The sequence below is a fragment of the Cyprinodon tularosa genome, unplaced genomic scaffold (assembly GCF_016077235.1).
Source record: "Cyprinodon tularosa strain WSP-4 unplaced genomic scaffold, ASM1607723v1 ctg293, whole genome shotgun sequence".
Lineage (NCBI taxonomy): Eukaryota > Metazoa > Chordata > Actinopteri > Cyprinodontiformes > Cyprinodontidae > Cyprinodon > Cyprinodon tularosa.
The window spans coordinates 660,769-676,297 of record NW_024039000.1 but is presented as its reverse complement, the minus strand read 5'-3'; the positions used below and the strand labels follow the sequence as shown (position 1 = coordinate 676,297).

The following is a 15,529-nucleotide window of genomic DNA, read 5'->3' as shown; positions in this document are numbered from 1 at the left end:
TAAATATAATATTTTTATTTAGCTTCCAAATACACTCCAAAAATAGAAACAATATCTGCCTGCAACAATTTATCATGAATGGTTCGGATGTTTAAATGCAAGTTTGGTTAATGAAAACACCTAAATATGTAAGCCACCTTTTTTTTTTGTCAATTACTCTCAGGTCAAAAAAACAAAAAACACAACTCAAAATTTGCATAGCAAACACTGTTCATGTAAAACGTCCTATTTTTGTTTACTTCTAGTTGCTTCTAGTTTAATTTCATCATATATTAGACATATATGCTTTTTATAAGCAGAAACAGGTACTATTCCATTTATAGGTAGCCCGTTTCAATTTAAAATGTAAATCCTTGCTTACATTTCTGTAAGCATTTACATTATGCTAGTGTGCATTGAAAGTTAACATCCACTGTAAAAAGATAACATCTATTTGGAAGAAAGATTTGTGGATACAATTTAGAAAAAAATAGGAGCAGCCACACTAACACAGATAATGGCATTAAGAAATTTATATTGTCTGGCTTTTTTTTTTTTAAAGCATGTGTGAATTGGTGGGGGATGGGTGTCAGAAGGTGGTCTCATAGTTTGGTCAGTGCAGGAGGGGCTGAAGAAAGAGAGATGTGGGGTGGTGGTGGTGGGGGGGGCTGATTTGGAGTTTTTCTCGGTGGATTAGAGAGTCAAATGGATTTGAAGGACTGCTTGGCGTGCGAGAACCTCACACTTCCTTTAACAGTGACCGGCTTTGTGCTGTGGTCACATCAAGGTGACAGGCTTTTGTGTTGAAGCTTGGACAGACAGGTCTGGAACTGGCACCAATCCACCCATTTTAATTAGAGCTATCCTGACCTGGGCTCTGGTGTAAAATCTCACAAACAGCTTCCCACAACAAATCAATTCTCTCCGAATGTTTGACTGATTTCTTCTTATTCCACCTTGTAACATACACTGCATATTTAAAACATTTCGTAAGATAGGAATCCACAGGTTAACTTTATAAAAGCCTACAAAAACGAAATGGGAATAACTCATTATATATAAAGTCCAAATGGGAGGCAGAGTTAAAAGTGAAACTGTCAAGGAGTGACTGGCTTTCAATGTGCAAAACACAACACTCCTCCACAAGCTCCAGAGGCTGGAGGGAATTTGGATGGAAAAATTTAATACGCTACTTCATAACACCTCAATTACAAAAGAATTTATTCCATACTCAACAATGTTGGAGGCAATGTGGACAGATGAATGCCAGTCACTCTCATATATTTTGGCAATGTACAAAAATACAAACCTACGGGGATCAAGTTGGTAAGGCTACAGAAGAAATAATAGGATACAAGATACCCAAGGACCCACGAATAATGTATTTAGGCTGGCTGGAGAGTGAAGGAATACACCGGAAAGACATCTATCTTCTCAAAATCTTGATAGTGGCAGCTAAAAAAGCGATTACCAGAAAATGGTTTTAAAGTGACCCTCCACACCTAACGCAATGGATTTTAATAGTAGAGGAAATCTTCACAATGGAGGAAATGACCTACCACCTAAGGATCAAGTACAAATACCTGAAAGAACAGTGGAGGAAGTGGTATGATTACACAAATCGGAAAGGACTGACCCTCAATAAGACTTGAACGACAACCTTTTTTTTTAAGACTTGTGTGACCCCTGCATTCACTAAACTCGGACTCTGTTATACCTTTGCTGTATTTTTATCGCCCTTCTCTGTTCGCTTGTTTTAATGTAAAATTGAAAAAATACTAAATAAAAAGTAAAAAAAAAAAAAAAAAGATAGGAATCCAAAGGACTGCAGCTCTCATACTACACAATGTCCACCAAAATCTTAAAATCATAAAGGCCAGAGATGCAACGTCTCTACTTGGTAGCATCCATTATTACATCTATTCATGACTAGAAAGGTAGTTAAGAAAAAGCAATGTTTTGGGTTTTTTTGCTGAGAAAAAAAAAAAAAAAAGACACTCTTGCCCGAGTCTATCTGGACTTATACTTTTCATACACTCCTTTGTCTCAGTCCATCTCTGTCGCAGCTCACTCTCAAATCAGAGCTTTAGAGCCTGCAGCCCAAATGCTGTCAGACCATATCAGCCACTTCCATTTCGTAGCTACTGCATAATATCCCAGCAGCATCCTGTCTCCACTGACTTCGAGAGCTAAACCCTTTATCCTCTCTCCTGCAGCAGAAGCAATAATACCTCTGTTTGCTCGCTTCCATCTCGCTTCCCTGCTCAAACTATTAACATCATGCAGCTGTAATGCATTAGCGCCAGTTTCTATGCTCTCATTCCATCTCTGTAGTGCTAAAAGTGTGTTGTTGTTACAGCCTAGTTATATAATAGTTACATTTCCCATTGGATCATATTTATTCATACAATCTTCTCTCCATTTTAAACTGACAGAATACCTTTTAACTTAATTTGCGTTGCAAATTCTGAAATGCGTTCATGGCAAATCTATCAATAGAGCAATTTTGTTGATGCGCCTGCTTGTTGGCCTGTGGTGAGCTGCAGATATTCAGATGCTTTCCCTCTAATTTTGGGGAGGACAGTTAAGAAAGGCGCGCCGTTCTCTTCCAGTCTCACTCCCTTACGAACATTTGTTCGTTTATCCATGTCTGTCTAACGTTCAGTCAGGAGGACTGAACAAAGCCTTTAATGGCATTCCCCTTCACGCTCACTTCCCCTCCTCCTCTCCTCCCATCTTCTTTCTCCTGTATTCAGCTTCTTTTTTTTCTCGCTTCTCATTTACTCCTTGCAAATGTACTGACATGCATTTGTCCACCTTAACTGCCTTTCCTTTATCTTTTCACTTACTTCCCTCACTTTACTAATCTGTCATTTTGTTGAGCAGAAACTATAAAGCCATGAAAACTTTTCTCAGCTTATTAACTTATTTAATTCATTCCAAGAATGCATGCAGACCTTTTAGCTGTGTTGAAAAAGTTCACTGGCTGTCTCATCATTTTGATTCAGGTTGACCCCTAAAGTAATTTCTACGCCTTATGACATTTGTAAATATCACAGACTGCATCTCTTTACTTTTGAAATTTGTTCTAAGACTGAAGATAGGGAGGATGAGTAATGTGCATTTTCCACCAAGTAAAAAAAAAAAAATCTAGTCTTAGCTTGCACTGATAAAGAAAAACAAAAAAGTTCTGAATCGCTCGTTTACTTCAAGCACATTGAAGGACCAAGATTCTGACAATAAGCATTTACCAAGAAACTAAATAAATAAAAACCACTTAAATATAAAAAAAATAATAATATCAAATGCTTTACCCAAATACTATCTTTAACCAATTAACATCTTGAATAAAGAGAAATTGAATATAGACAATAAATGAAAAAAACATTGAAATAAAAATATTGTTTATACAAAAGCATATGTAACATTTTATTAAAATTGTTTTTATTTCTAAGGGCTGTTTGGTGCAACACACAAGTTAACCATGTTAGTATCCATATACTGTAAGGAGCAGGAACTATAAAACAATTAGATGTTGAGTAGCAATTATTTTTTATTAATTTCCCATTTGAATATTTCATTATTAGCTTACCGTTTTCCTATTCTTTTTGATATTCATGCATATTTTCTGATTTCTTCACCGCATTTATAAAGCATCTTCCAAATGCATTAACGAAGAAACACTGTTGCAGTTTTGGTACTGGGTCATCTAATGTATAGAATAAGGATGAACTGAACATAATCCTGCATTCTGAAACTCCAGACTTTTTAGCTAAGAAAAATATAAGAACAAGTATTGTTAACAGACAAAATGGCTGATTGAATGAGTTATGGGAGGAAAAGGTCAAGGGAGCGTCATCTTAACCCAATCAGGTGTCAGATGTCTTGATGCTATTATCCATGCTAAGAGGCGGCTAATGTAATAATTTGTAATAGAGCCTGAAATGACTTCAAACTATCTTTGATGAGTCGTTCACCCTGCCTTTGCTAGACGACAATGAAAGGAGCTAATTATTTTGGGAAAACCTTCACAGACTGTCCTACCTTTATGCCTTCTACTAACAATAAGTGAATATAACTCCAGCATCTAAATATCTTCGTTTTGGGAACATCTTTTGCTTGTAAATGAAGCTGCTTCTATCTGAGCTTTTTCCAGAACATGCCACCCATCATCCAATTTTCCTCTACCACCCGCCCACCCCTGCTGGTCTCCCTCCCTTCCTCCATTCCTCTCCATCCTTCTCTGCCTATTTAACTGCCATGGCAACAGGTGATGTGAAGACTCGCTCATGGCCAAGCAGTATTCAGGATAACAGACAAAAACATTCACTTGCACGCATTGTTGCAGGACTTCTGTAATGGGCGAATAATTTCAAAAGGTACGGACAACGGTCTTGCACATGAGACAACATAGAAACTGTGAAAGTGGGATGAATAGGATGAGCATAGGACAAAAAGGTTGAATAACAGCGATAAAGATGAAGAGTGACAATAAGCCTAATACAGAGGATACACACACAAAATCCTGCTTCTTACCCCTGATACACGCGATATCCTACAGAACAAAGAGTAGTTCACTGTTGATGACTTTCTCTAAAGAAACAAGATAAACTGGGAATTTAAGCATTGAAATTGGTTGCACTAATTGCAGAATCCTAGCTTGATAAAAATTGGATGCTGCCGGATCCTAGCTTGATAAAGATTGGATTCTGTAATTACTCTGGATAAGATAAGCTTTGGTGAGGACAATCCTTGTTGCTTGCGTTAAAGGAGATGCTCCACAACATCATATTGCTTAACCTGTTTAGTTCTGACATAAAGGACTTGGAAAGGTTTTCCAAGGATGCAACTCTCCTGCTCAGTGCAAAAAATTATTTTTATGTACCAACTATTCAGAGGGCAAAAGGGGGATTTTAGTATGAGATAAACTGTTAAAAAGCAACTTCATGACAGGAAAAAAACATAAAATGAACCCACATTTTCTTAGTTTCTGTTCATAGCAGGGACATGTCAAACATTGCTGCATGTTACACCTCGCAGTTATTTCAGAGCTTCTCAGAACTAGACAATTCATCTACCTCTATAATAACCTAGTTAGAAATCATACTGGAATAATACTATTCCCTGTTGGTGCTGATTTGATAAGCTGTCAGCATTTGAATCCCTAAGAGACATTAAAAATTGAGCTACTTTTGGACAACTGAGCTTTTAAAGCCAGCTCTGGTCCTGATTTACAGTTAAACTGAAAATGTTAGAGCTACACTGTGTTGAGTGGCTTTTTCGTGAGAAAGGGATCAGTGGCTGTTGTGTGCATGCTGGTGTTAGTTGGGATTAGAACAAAGGTTTATATATCTCCAACCAGCCACAAACACATTTACACACACTTTAAAGTCCAGGTCATGGGTTCAGATTAAGAATATTAGACAATAGTAACCCATGTTTGTTGGGTTTATCTCGTATAAATTCCAAAAGACAGCACATTTAAATGAAAGTATTATATTATAATATTATGTTAAAATATATTATAAATTATATTAAATGAAATAAAAACAAATATTGTAATATTGAAAAGCTTACATTACTTTATCATAGGTATGTTGAGTCATTCATTTTAGCTGCTTAAATGTCGGTAGGAAGCTTTTTTCCCTAAAAATTAACAAATATGGAAGCTTAATCTACTCGAAACTCCACTAATATTCAGTCAATATATTTATCTCCAAGATGCTGAATAAATATTTTTTGTTGCCATCAAACTTTTTTGACATAATTCTGGATATTACACAAAGCTTATCTATAATGCAGTTTATTTAGAACTGTGAGATTGAGGAATGATTTAAAAATGATTCAAAAGTATTAAAGAGGTCATAGAATGATTCTATAGGGTATTTGGTGCTGGTCCTTAAGGTCTCTGAATAGGGTGTGTATCATTGGTTGGGCTTAAAAGGGCATATTTGCTGTTCTATGAGCCCTTATGCAAGCCTGGTTAAAAGCCCTAGAAGAAAACAACAGGTTTTCTTCCTTTTATGGTATGCTCATGAATATTTAGATGAGCTGTGCGCTGAATGGTTGGTTTACAACGAGCGAAGCTGCTGAGCAAAGACGCATCATAGCAACAAGCACTCATTCACTGAAACATCAAATTGTTGATATGGTAGGGTGACCAGATGTCCTCTTTTTCCCAGACATGTCCTACTTTTCATACCTAAAAAAAAAATGTCAGAGGGAAATTTCAAAATAGTCCGGGATTTTGGTTGACTAAAGTGCAGCACGTAGTCGAAACACACCGGGCACTTGAACTGAGCCGACAGCTCCAGGGCTGGTCCGGGAACCCCGGCGGACAGGGGAAGGGAGCCAGCGGGGACGGAGTGACGAACCCGACACGGGATGTTTCAATGGGCTCTCACATGGTGACCCTGTAGATCAGTTGGCTGAAACATTGGTTAGAGCAGGCCGTTTCAACAGGGCAATGACCCCAAATCAAAATCTTTTTTTTTTTTAGATGGAAAAATAAGGCTTACAGATTGGGATTTCTGAAGCGCCAATATAACCAGTGTGGCTAAATATAGGGGCTGGATCTAATATCAAAAGTTTGTTGTTGGTTGTGGATGGTATGCAATAGAGCCCACTTTTGGCTGGAACACACAGTTTTTTAGATCCCTGTGGCAGAGTCCAGCACTGGGTCGGGTTCCCGTGGATACCCATATAAAATGCATATTTACAGGTAGAAAAAAAAATTTTTTGGAAGGGTGGGGAATACAACTGAGATTGGGAAGAAAATTAAAGCTGGGGAAAAACGCGCATAATTGAATAATACTTTTATTTAATGCAAATATTTTTCAAATCAAAAAAAGATTAAATAAGACCAATTTTCTCAAAAGATGCCAAACAACTCATTTAGAACAGAAGCTCCATATATTTATATACATATGGTAGTGCGTATGTGCAGTTTTCTCTTTTAGGGTATTCAAAGTTTCAGGTGATCTGGTTTATTGTGCTGCATTTATGTTGAAATATTGTATGTGTGGCATCAGTATTTTTGTTATTGATTTCATTGCTCTTGGCTCAGGGAATGTTCTTTTGTTGTGAAAATTCTTGAAAATAAAAAGTAAAAAAAAAAAAAAAAACAAAGAACAGAAGCTCCAACTCCATATTGTCATTAGAGAAAGGATTTAGTGTCTTGGCACACATTTCAGAAGAAAGCCTGACACCAGAGTGTCTTAGCAATACAGTAGGTGCTTTTTGCATAGTTAGCTTAAATAAACTATGCATCATAAAATAATTTTTTCCTGGTTATTTGTGTGTTCGGACCTGGTTCTGCTATAGGTTTCTTCCTTTTATATGGAATTTTTCCTCTCCACCGTTGCTACCTGCACACTCGCTGATACCTCTGCAAACTATTACTTCATGAAGTTAAATGTTCACTTGCAGAATAAGGGGGGAGCATTGCTTTCATCACTCTATGCTTAATATTGGATTTTCCAGGGTAGATAACTTAACAGCTGACCAAAAAAAAACTTAATATACTACAAAATCTTATAGTTGGAATTTAAAACATGCATTTGGTTAAATCTGTCTATATGATGGGATTGACAATATTCCTGTTTGCATTGCTTAAAACAACATTGTTGTTGCAAACTGAATGGTATGCATCTATGAAATAAACTGATGCTGCAACACACCTGCATTGTGTTTAAGGTATAAATAAACTGCTCACGTGAAAACTACATTAGCCTCTTGAGCTGTAGTTGTATTTGGCCAATAGAAAAGCACTCTTCATATCTCACCCAGGCATTGTGAGGCTGGATGAGAGGCGGTGGCTGCAATGTAGATGGGAGCAGTCTGCCAAAAAGCAGCACCAGCCAGCACCTTTGTTCTGTTCATAAATAAATGATTGCTTCATTTGGGCTGACAGCTTTAATAGACCATCAGCATAAGCAGGATAATAAAGAGCTCAGCTGAAATAAACAGGAACTTTTAAACTGAATGAGTATTTGTCTGTCTGATGAGTGAATAGGGTAATGAGCCTCTTCAGATTCGAGTAAAAAGCAGCATTGCCATGTCTGCGAGCACAACCACATACACACAGAGACGTAACTGTGCAATCCATCCACACACTCTTCCATATTCACATACACAAAGAACAAAATAGCCAAAACTCTCCAGGTTTGGCATGCACACACATGTTCTCGTTTTTAAAGGACCTGGAAAGCTCAGGGCGGCCTTTCATGAACAAACCAGTCTTTTGAAAGACCTCATGATGAGACAGACTTCAACAGCAAAGACAGTAGAGTCTAAGACTTTACCCAACCTGTCACTCCATCAGTATTTCCCTCTGTTCAGCTCCTGGCATTCCCTTTCTGGACCCCCTGATTCCTTTTTATCAACTTTTTTGCCTCTTTTGTAAACATAACAGATTACCATTCCTTTTGGCTCTGAAACTATTTTTTTTAAACCTAAGAAAGCTGTGTTTCAATCACTAAGAAACCAATTATTGTAATTCTGCCACAGTGAATTAGAGTCCATATAACAGGTGCCAAAACAATTATCAAAAGGATGTTTAGAAAAAGGCTAAGGCTCAACATTAAAGTTTGTAGTTTTGTACAGATGCAAATATCAGCAATTACTGGATATTCAACCAACATTTTTGCATAAACCAACAGGGTGAAAAACTAAAAATGCCTGGCTACCATGATCTGTATAGTCCATTTGTCCTGTTCTTTTGTCTTTTATTGTCCACTGTCCACTCGCTTGTTGGATGTGCAATAAACTCCACAGGTTAGAGTTGACTTTACATTGGGTCATAAAAAGGCTTAAATTATAGAGGGATTTCAACAAGGTACCTGCAGCTTTGTCTAAACCAACACCAGCTCACCAGACTTTTTATTTTAGTTAAGTTGCTAGTTAACCTACTTGTCAGTTGTGCAACCTGGATGTCCTACCATCCAAATGTAGCAAGGCAGCTTCACGGTTTGCACTGTGTGTGTTTCAGAGGGGTCAAAATGACTCCCCTCAGTGATCCTAGGTATCCTTTTCTAACTACTATATTTTATGATAATGATGGAGGTTAAAAAAGTTGCAAAGTTAATGTTTAGGGAGTTTAATAGATTTCACGGCAATTCGTGTTTTAATACTACTGCCACATCAGGAAAAAACTTGCAAATAGCACAGAAAAAATAATAGTATGCAGGAACTTTTTGATCACTGAATCATACCAGTTGTCTTACATTTCATAATGAGAGTGTGGATGATTTGCCCAGAAATCTCATTTTGCAGGATGCATGATAATCAAGAGACTGTGTATGTTACTATGTGCTGCCATTCTGCTAGTCCAATTAACGCTTTCTACCTCAATGATCACAGGTAAGAAAACCACAGTGGTTGCATTTTCGGTGGCTTTAAGAGAGTTAATGCAGATGTGATTAAACAGTAAAGTTTTCATTACATCCTGAGAATAACAAAAGGTAAAGTGAGCTTTAAAATCAGTAACTGACTAATATCCAGAGGAAACACAAGCCACTAAATTCAGCACATAAGTGGTAAGGATCTTTTTAAATGATTCGAAAGGTGGATGAAGCTTCAAAAATCCAAAGCTACAAACTACACTGTAAAGTGAAAAGTAGAAGAGAAACATCTTATTGCATCTTAATGCAATCTTAAATTCTTGTCTTGAATGTCTATTCATTTTGAGACAAAAAATTAGATCATATACCATATAAGACTTATCAAATATATTGGTTACTTTCAGAAATTAAAGTTTACTTCCCCTTCAAAAAAAAAAAAAAAGAATCAAGCCCTAAAAATGTCACTCTTTTTTTTTTTATTAAACCCCTTGTGTCTGCTAAGAACTATTTGTTGTGCTCTAAATGATTGTCTGTCTGAACCGTTTCCCAGGGTGCTTTGCATCATCTCCAACACCAGGTTAGTTTTGACAAAAAACTTGTTTCTTTTTAAAGGTTAGCAGGGATCATCCTCCAACAGGACATCAGTCTGACTTAGCTTTACTACAAGTCTTATTGGAGAGCCTCAGTAGGTGTACTAGTTGTTTATTGAAAAAACGGTAATCTGAAAATTACATTAATTATTAGAAAAAGAATAACAATGACTCGCACAGATATTTTTTTTGCTAAAATACATTTTAGCATTTTTTTCCTAGAATACGATGAATATTAATGAATAATAAACCTAAACATTTCTACTACAAAAACGTAATATATACAAATTCACATGGAGTGAAGGGTATTTGTTAGCTGAAATGCTTGGTAACTTTAATGAACAATATGGGCCTACATACATTCAACTCCTCCATAAAAAATGTTATTGTTGCAACATTACTGTTTAATTAATAAGAAAGTCACATTAGTTATAAATACAGCAGTAAGAATACAGAGTACTTCAATTCAAAAATACCTTATTAATCCAAAGGGAAATTAAATGTTGCAGTGACTTATTTTTTTAAAAAAAGGTGTCGTAGATCCAGAAATGGAAGAATTCAAGTTCTATTGATGCTACTAATTATTTTAGCCCAGATTCAGCTCTTGTTGAATTTGTAGTAACTGTCCTTCATTGCTATAACACTCTACCTTTCATCCATTGCTACTAACAAGTGCACTGAAATCAGAAAGCTTATTTTAGAGGACAGAAATCTGCAAATAAAATAACCCATGAACCACCAATGCCAACAATCAGTGGACACAGAAGATTGCAGGTTCATCTGTTGGAGTTAAACAGTCATTGACTCCTAAGTCTAAATCTGTGTTTCCCACACGCAAAGCCCTTAGGTAATGTCACAACAACTAATCCTCAGGGAACCGTGACATGCTGAGGCAGATGGACAGTAAAGATTATATATTTATTACATTACAACTTCATATAAATGGGAACTCAAACCAAACCCTTAAAATGATCTCCATTAGCTGTTCTCTGAATGTCTTCTCAGACTCCACCTCCCCCCTTATTTCTGCCTCTCCTCACCCTCTCTGCTCAGGTTTAATTGACTATTGTAGCAGATGGGTCGGTTGCTGGCCTGGGAATCAATGTCATCATTGTGGAGCTGAGAGAGAGATTAGCAGCTAGTTTGCACTAGTGAGCAATGACAGCTGGGCCCATAATCCTGCCTAGAAACTAACATACAGAGGAAGTGTTTTAACCCTGGATAAGCAATTAAAAAACAGGGGGACAGTGGTATTTCTGGAGCTTGTAGCATTTACATTAAATAGATCCAACTTAATTTGGTAATCTTAGCCTTCTACAGATTGTTTTCCTTTAGCAGTAAATGCTATAAAAACAGTATGAAGTGAAAAGGTTCAATCTCTACTGAAAAAAATGAAGGGCTCAGCAAATTCACAATAACCCATAAAAGAAGAAAAGATCTGTTTGATTAAGTCAATAACATAAACAACAGCTGCCAAGAATGATCTCCATGACAGTCGCTAAAGCAGAGCAACCACTCTTATATCGCCTAAAAACGGACTGCAAGAGCGTCATTACATCTCCAGCACTTTACAATGATTTAACAGATTTAGGACTTAGGTTTTCTTAGAAGTTTCTCACAAAACATCTCAATAAAAGCAGTTAAAATAAAAAATAAAAATGACACTTATTTGGTAAATGTTTTGAGTTTCTTGGCTCATTTCTATTCAATGCTTCTCCCACAAGGCCTGACTGTGTGTTTGTCTATGTATATATATATATATATGGCTACAATATGACTACAACGATAACTGGTCAGAAAATATGAATGAGCTTGTAGAGTCTTTAGGTACCTGCTTTATCACGTGAGTAACATCCTTTACTGAATTCTCTACAAAGCAACCATAAAAACCTTTATTCAACCGATAACTGCTTGTGGAAGAAGCAACAAAGGATAAAGTCTGTGGTAAATATACATAAAACTAAATAAAGTTTTGCCAAGCTAAAAGAGTGCAGGAAACTTTTTTTCTAAACAGACGGCAACGTTTTAAATTTACAGAGATGACAGACCGATTTTGACCAGGAAAAAAAAGACAAGATATAAAGTTTCCATTCAGTTTCCAACATTAAATCATTCTATTTCCTTTTTTAATAATAGTTAGCATAACTAATAGTATTTGGGGTTTTTAATGCATGAAAATATATGCCTTTCTTCCTTTGTTCAGTTGCATAGATTTATATGCATTTTCTTGGTATTTTTTTTTTTGCAACTGACTTAAAAAATGATGTTTTGAGGAAAGTTTTGTTTTTATGCCACCTTGCTCACAAAAACATCCTTTCAGGTTATCCACCAATGTCCTGTTAGAGGGAAAAAAGGCTTTTTTTTTTATGTCCACTTGAAGATAAATTCTTTTCTTATAAACAAGTCTGTTCAGTTTAATAAGTGTAGCATCATGATACATGATGCTTCTGTATTTTTCCATTTTTTTTTCTCCTCATGTCATCTATTTTTTTAAAGTTACTGCTGAAAAACTCTTCAGAACTGATGGTAATATAACAGAAAAACCACACAGAACTTTTGCTAGGGAGACGATCCATATTAATATGATGTGATTCAATTGATTGGTTTCATTTGTTGATGCAAAAAAAAAAAAAAAAAAAAAAAAAAAACACCCCGAAAAACTCAAAATATTGTTCCACATTGCTATCTTTAGAATACCCTAGCTCCAGACGTACGGTTTCAGAATATGAACAGCTTATCTATTTTTATATTTTAAGTATGTATGCACTAGTGGACTTTATTTTATTATACATGGAAGTAAGAAGATATTAATGGTGTTATAGAGTGGGAAGGTTAGCAGACCAGGATTCAAACTCATGACGGCTGCATTCAATACTGAGGCCCCCATACATGGGGGGTGCGCCTAAATAATGTTTATGTTACTAATTGCATTAGACTGGATAGGATATAGAATCATATTCATAGCAAATTTCCTTTTGAATTTCATTCATTTCATTTGAATTCCATCAATATCAAGACAGACTTTACCAGAAACTAGGGCTGCAATTAACAATTTTATTGCAAATCAATTTATCTGTTGATTATTTTTTTAAGTAATCGATTAATATTTGGATAGCTAAAGGATTCCTTAAAAAAGAAATATTTTACAAAATTAAACCAGGGGAAACTAAAGTTTCCACTTCAAGAATTCTGGATAGAACATATTAATTATATATATATATATATATATATATATATATATATATTTTTTTTTTTTTTTATCTTAATTTCTATATATTTTTATTACAATTTTTATTTAATTCTGCTCTAAGTGGGTTGCTCTGTCAGCTAAAGGCATATTTTACAGTCTCTATACTGTATGTGACAATTAATTGATTACTAAATTAGTTAACAATTATTTCAATAGTCGATTAATCACGATTAGTTGTTTCAGCCCTACCAGAAACATTGTAATCCAAACAAATAAATTTAATATGTCATGATAAAACTGGGGATTTAAACCACAAGCTTCTATTAGTAATTATATAGGGTAGATTGCCTTTACATACTTTCTGAGAGTTATCTTTTAACTCTTCACTTTTCTTCACTTTTTCTATAATCTTTTTGCTGCTGTAAACACCAGAATTTCCCCATTGTGGGACAATAAAGGGATTTTCTAATGCATTCTTTATACACTTTCTAAGCGCAGTGGTAAAGTGATTGCTTTGGTTTTACAGTCCCATATATATGTTCTATTCGCACACAAAACCCAGCATTCTGGTAGGGTAAACTTAAATAAACATGAAGAACAAATCATTTTATCTATAAAAAGAGAAGGTTTTTTATGCATGGTTGTTGTGAATGTAGAATTTATAAGGGGTTAGTGAAACAATTTACATATACAACCAACTACAAATTCTAGGATTTTGCTCCTTAATCAGATTAAATTCTGATTATGTAAGCAAATAAAAAAAAAGCATATTTGAGTGCTTTCATTAATCAGTCAGAAAGAGATATTTCTATGTGTGTCAAATAAGAGCATTTTAAGGCATAATCAAAACTAAAGCGTGATCAGAACCAAAACAATAATTTAAAAGAAATCTAAACAGAACAAGGTTCTGAAAAAAATCTAAGAAGAAAAACAGTTAGACTCCACTGATGATGGAGATGGTTTGGGGTCTCGATTTTGTAGAAACTGCACATTTCCTTAGACAAAAACACACACAGGCTGGCATTATGCAGCCCATTTTTTCTACTGAGGGTTTATTAAATTTCCTCCAGGGTTTCCACCAGGACAGCACAGCCTGGACACTGCACAGCAGAGTAGGAAAAATAATACGGCTCATGTTGCTTCTCAGCCATCTTCAGATTTTACTGAAGCGACTGCGAGTGTCTGTTACCTGGATCAAACTTCAACTGGGTCAAATCAAGTTCAGCAACAGATGGTTCTGGAGTCTTTGAGGAAGCGTGTTTTGACATGACAGAAGAGAGTTGACATGACTCAACAGTTGCACGGTCCTTCATGTGCTGATTAATGACCTTCATTATAGTTGCAACCATGACCATCATGAACGCCGTCATAATTTTTCTCCTTAATTATCAAATAAAGGATTAACTTTGCCACAGGCCCTTAATAAAACCAGCTTTTGTCATGAAAGAAAAAAATGGTTTTCTTTTGGGATATGAGAGAGAATTTAAATCCTCTGGGTGACATGCAGCTGGTTCTGACATGGGAAAGTGCTTGCTAAGCATAAAAACAAAAATAAAAATCCCTCAAGATTAAGCATGCAGCCAGCAAATACATGCTTTGTTCAAATTCCCCTGCTTTTCAAAAAGAGTAATTTAATATACCAACTATGAACAACTGGAAGGAGATTTATTTCAAATGTATGCATCCGTTATTCTTTTTGGACATTTGAACTCAAATGCAACGCCACGTAAAGGTCACAACTTCGGTCAAATTTGGAAGGTCAGATTATTTTGTGCCTCATCAAAAAACCAAAATAAATCTTTTAGTGTTAAAAATGTGAGTTTATTTATGATGATTGCTTGGGTTAAAGCTGGAGTAATAAAAAGAGGTCTTCGGTTAAATTAATGCAACAGAAAATACCCAGATTTTACACACTGTAGCATAAAATTCACTTTGATCCAGACAAAAAACAAGTAATTACAGCATAGTTACTGAACGACACCTCGCTCTGCGGCCTTTTACGTTCCCCCGCAAGTAACAATGGACTATGAAAGAGAGGTAACGTGATAATCATGTATAGCGTGTGTCTTCTATTGCACAGAGTGTAACACGGCACTTCTTCCCCTCGCTGCTACAAACCATGTCTGCACATAAAGGAATTCCTCATCAGCTTTCAATCACACACACACACACCTCATTTAGACCATTTTTCATCCCTTGCTGCTGATCAGATACAACTTTGTCTGTCAGCTAGTGCTCATATTAAAAGACTAAAAGGTCAGGAATGACTGGATGAGTACCTAGACATTCATCTGCATCTACAGAAAGAAGCTACATGTGGCAAGATGAATCTGTAACATGAGGAAGAAAGATGAAGCACAGCTCTTTGTGCTTTCCCTGCTTCATTTAAATCCTCAATTTTCATGCCTGCAGCTTTGTGTATCCTGCAG

The 15,529-nt window shown here is 35.9% G+C and overlaps 1 protein-coding gene across 2 annotated transcripts in view; it reads right to left on the bottom strand.

The window, feature by feature from the left end:
* The window catches only part of LOC119787298 (frizzled-3-like), a 31,445-nt gene that overhangs the window by 15,044 nt on the left and 872 nt on the right, over positions 1-15,529 (bottom strand). The gene's annotated exons all lie outside the window — the stretch shown is intronic.